General features: G+C 32.4%; 1 long non-coding RNA gene across 1 annotated transcript; it reads right to left on the bottom strand.

The window, feature by feature from the left end:
• Nucleotides 1-3,190: 3,190 nt before the first annotated feature.
• LOC130467079 (uncharacterized) lies at nucleotides 3,191-4,587 on the bottom strand. The gene is made up of 2 exons (XR_008927247.1): nucleotides 4,410-4,587; nucleotides 3,191-3,412 (listed from the first exon to the last, which is right to left on the bottom strand). It is a non-coding gene; the product is annotated as an uncharacterized lncRNA (long non-coding RNA).
• Nucleotides 4,588-5,186: the final 599 nt, after the last annotated feature.

Raw genomic sequence — 5,186 nt, 5'->3', positions numbered from 1 at the left:
TATTGTACCTTCGAACTATCGATATAAAACACATACATCGTAAACGTATTTATGGTTTAGTATTGTCTATTATATGTAAATTCAATATCTAACTTTAGCATATCATTCCTAGCATTTACCATAAATTGTAAGTTTCTAGCTTTTAAGTAACATTTTTACAAAAATTATTTTGTATACCTTGGGGGATCGTGCGCGCTAGCCTACGATCCAACAACTAGTTTACTAAAGTATTTGATATGCTTAATATGTTAATTTGGCCAAATACTGAGTAAATATATTTTCTATAACTGATATGTCAATTTGACTAAAAAATTATCAAAATCGTCTAATACTGTATAATCTATCATCTTATTTTTTTTCCATATATATACAATTTATACAAAAGGAGATAAAATAAAATACGAAGTAATAAATTAAGTAGATATGTTTTTTAGGAAAGAGGTTTTTGGCGGGAAAAATATACATCAGGAAGTGATCACATGTGTCATTCGTAATGTCTGTTTTAATATAATGTAATAGATAGATAAGGAATTCATACATCAACCAGTGTCAAACAGGGATATGGGCTATAGAAAGAGGAAAACACCATGTGTTTGGGCCATTAATGAATAGTGACCACTTGACTGGTCTTATTTGGGCTTTGAATCAAGTTTTTAGGCATTTTTAGTTAGGCTTTGCTTTTGCGCAAAGTTCCTACTTCCTATCATTGGATTCCGATCTAGACCCACTATTAGTCACGTACTCAACCTGGGTGTAGTTCTAAAAACATTGGTTCTCATTATTGTACCCGAAGTTGGACCAAAGCCCGGTACAATCCGTAATCAAGATCTACTATATTATACCGTCTTATCTTGTTGGCCTTAAACTAATTTTATTACCTCTATGTTATCTGTACTATCTATACTAATATATTTAAAGGCGTTGAGAAAAATGTTTATGTGGCACGAAGTACTCTTCCCTTTGCGCCACATCATCCACTCACCAAATGATATGTCATATCATGGACAACCAAAAATCAATAACTCTCATTACCATCTTAACCAACAACAATTTGTGGTTTATCTCTTTACATTAATTTATAAATGAATGTTAACATGAAGTTTACAACAACTAAACTTTTATGCGACTTTTTATTTTCTATTGACTATTTTGGGAAAAAAAAAATTAGGACAACCATGAATAAACATGATGTCATAAGTCTCATAATTAAGCATCAACTACAGAAATGCCTTGCATGGTTGCATGTATCTAATTTGGTGTTTGTTAATTTTGAATCACTTAATTTCACTAGAAAACAAATTATACAAATTGTAAGATGATGCAATTGAAAAATTATTTCTCATGTAAATGACTTAGTGTGTTTGTGTAGTTGACGAACTTGATGAATGCTTTCACTTAATGCTTTAAATGTATCTTGCCAAATATTTTGCTCAAGAAAAATCTAAAATTTTGACTATTCAATGTAGCAATCGGGGCATCGCCCGAGCCACACACTAGTAATATATTAAAAGGCGTTTATGAAAATATATATGTGTCACGTATGTCTCCTCCTTATTACGCCACGTCACCACTTATAAATGGCATGTTATTGACAACCAAAAAATCATGTAGCAAGGATCGAACATCAAACCTCATGAATTAAAGTTTCACTACCTACCATCTTAACTAGCTACAATTTATGTTATATTTTCCCATATAAATGTTAAATACAATCTTTTATAAACGGGAACATTTTTACAAAAAAGTAAACCCCACTAAAAGTAAAATCCGGAGCAACGCCTGAGCCACACACTAGTTTTATCTTATACTAAGTACTTCTAATTTTGAATTATTTTAAATTATTGGCTATTGTTTCATCTTACACAAAGTAATTTGTATTATCTTATCTGAAATTATTGACACTTATTTTATCTTATGCTATCTTTTCTTATTATACCTGAACGTAGATACTAAATGAAGCACAAGAAACCCTAAATGTAGAATAAGTTAATAATGACACATAAAGTTTTAAAAGATAAAAATGCCCTTATTTATTCATACACTAAATTTTAGCCCATGTGATGCACGAATTCTATTATTAAATTGTTAAGTTAAACTAAAACTCTTATATATACCAACTGCTATATTTTATATATTAGATTATTTTTTATTTTATTTTTTGAATTGAATTTCATTTTAGATTTATTTTTTAACTATTCGAATGTTTGATTTTGGATGAAATTGTATACTTTGCGTAATATTAATAATTAATTAATACAAATATCCACGTGGTACCTAATTATTCATCTATGTGGCACTCGACTTTTTAATTTAAAAATAATTTCGAAGTCTTATTTTTCATTGGTCGAACCATTATATTTCCTACATGGCGCTCTAGTATTAGATTAATATTTGATTTTGGATTGAATTTTATTTTAGATTAGTGTTTGATTTTTGATGATTTTTATTTTAGATTTATTTCTTAATTATTAGAGTGTTTGATTTTGGATTGAGTTGTATATATTAGTAATTAATTAAAATATCTATGTGACACCTAATTAATTATCTAAGTGGCACTCGTTTTTTTAATTCAAAACTAAATTAGAAATCTTATTTTTCATTGGCTGAAACCATTAGATTTCCTACGTGGCGCTCTAATAAGTCATCAAATATGCCCACCCCCATGAACTCGTTTTCATTTTCTTCCCCGACTTTCTTCCTTCTTCAGCAAACACCATCAATTGATTGCATTCGGTCAATCCCTCCTTGCTATGTTAAGATTTGTGTGGTTTAATTGTTTTATTTGCTTTTTAATTATTGATCAATCTTTCAAATTATGTATAGTAAATGATTAATGAACTTCGGTTTTTTATTAGGTGGAGTCCAGGTGTCGGGCCTTTGATCAGGAGGTAGAGTCCAGGCGTCGGACAGTTTTCTCGGAGGTAGGAAAGTTGTTTCGGGTTAAGCTGTACAACTCTTGCGTCACCATTAATTCTTTGCTTGTTAAACTCTTGCGCCACCATTAATGTTAAGGTTGCTTCATACATTGCTTATTTTCTTGTTAAACTCTTGCTCCACCATGGCTACTGTAACACCCCGACAATTCTCTCTTTTCTAAAATAACCTTTTAATATAAACGTAGAGAATTATCAAGGCATTATCGCCCGTGTGAAAACGTAACGGCTTATTCAGAATTTTGCAGCGGAAAACATAAAACTAACTTTAGGTTTATAAATAATCGATTACAGGTTTAGTCCCAAAAATCAACCAACGAAAATAAGGAAATATAAATAGTATGACAAGTTTAAAGTCCAATTAAGCAAACCCAAGTCAACTTAGCAAATCAAAACTAAATACAAGCTCTCTATTCCCGATCCCAATGATGCAACATCTTCAAACCTGCAGATGGACAATGCTTATTGATCCTTAGAGACTGCTCACCAAAGATTGGGTCATCACAGGATCAATAAGGCATAGCCATGATCAACATGCACAAGCAAAAGCACGTAATCAGCAAAGCTGAGTACTACATACTAAATCAATAATAATCCCTACATGATTCTATTAAACGAACAACCCTAACATGATACTAATGAACACAAACAAGGGCAGACAAAACATGATAGTTTGACGACCATACTTGACCAGACTAGACTAGGCTAGACTTTTAGCAAAAATATTATTTTAGTTGAAATAGACAATGGACCGAGTTGACCATCCAGAAGTCTTCACTAAGGAAGACGAGGTACGGGCGCGACTCCGTAACCTCAGTGACCTGCGATATCGAGGAACGTTTAAATAAAAATAGGACACGGTGATCAATCCGGTCCGAATTAAAGGCCATGGGCTACCACCATGAACCCCAACTCCTGTTTGTCCGTCACTTCAGACGTGCACAGTCTAAAGCTATTGCTATTCAGTTTCACTTTACATGATTTACAAATTGAGATTCCGTTATGACTCAACCATTACATAAGACAGACAATTCACATTTGTTCACAACTGTTTTTATCTTGGAATTAAGTAAGTGATCATAAAAGCATCAATCAAGACTCATTCCAACTTAACCAACCTTTCCTTTAACCATGAGCAACCCTGTATATGGGCATAGAGTTTCAACTTACTAAACAAGGTCCTCCGCCCTTATAAAGTAGTGAAAAGATAGAAAGGGAACAACAACCAATTGATCCAACCCAATCATATAGAATAATCTAGTGTTCCCAACCAACATGTTTGTATCAAACATCCATACTAACATGTTACAGTTCTTATAGTGCAAAATAAGTTCAATAAGTTTGTCCAACAGTATTAAACATGCACATTCCATATAACCAAGTTTGTCTATAATATCAACATCACCAAGTTCAACAATAATATCAACATGATTTCAACAATTAGCACACATTCCAAGCACGCAGGTATGTACGTACCTTGTGTAAACAAACTGCAAGACCACTTTAATAATTCAAAAGTCGCCTACGGAGAATTCTCCACCTAACAACAACCAATATAGACTCATATCAATTCATATTGAATTTTCAACAACATTAGGGAGCTTCAAACCCTTCCTAAACATAATTAGAACATTTTTCAATATCGAAACTTGAATATTTGGTTTCCTAGCATCATAATTATTATATTAATTATTGAAATTCGTTGAAAACTCTTCGCAAACATCATACTTTAAATTTTCAGCAATATAACTAATTTCAAACTACTCCCAAAACTTTGAAATCATAAAAACAATAACTTTAATAATTTATAATCATTCTACCATGATTTCAAAACTATTAAACCTTTAAAACCTTAAAATTTCATGCTTTAAATAATTAAAATTCAAATTCCAATTCAATTACATAATCTGAAAATTAATAATTTGATTATGCAAAACATATAATCTGAAATTCATAATTAAATTATAAAACTATAAAATTTAATTCAAGAAAACATAAATTAAATTAATTAAACATAATTAAAACATTAAATTAGCTTAGGGTTAGGAGTAAACCAAAAAGTGAAGGGAGGAAGAGCTGACGGCGGTTGGTGCAGCAGCACGGCGATGCCACAGTGGCAGCGCGGCGATGGGTGGTGGCGCAGCAGGGTGACCGAAGGTGGCTGGTGGTGCAAGCAGGAGGAAACGCACGCAGAGGAGAAAGAAAAGGAGGAGTGTTGATGCTTCGCGAAGGAGAAGGGAAGGGGCCAACGGC

This window comes from Spinacia oleracea, chromosome 2, assembly GCF_020520425.1.
Source record: "Spinacia oleracea cultivar Varoflay chromosome 2, BTI_SOV_V1, whole genome shotgun sequence".
Classification (NCBI taxonomy): domain Eukaryota; kingdom Viridiplantae; phylum Streptophyta; class Magnoliopsida; order Caryophyllales; family Amaranthaceae; genus Spinacia; species Spinacia oleracea.
This window is presented reverse-complemented; position numbering and strand designations above follow the sequence as displayed.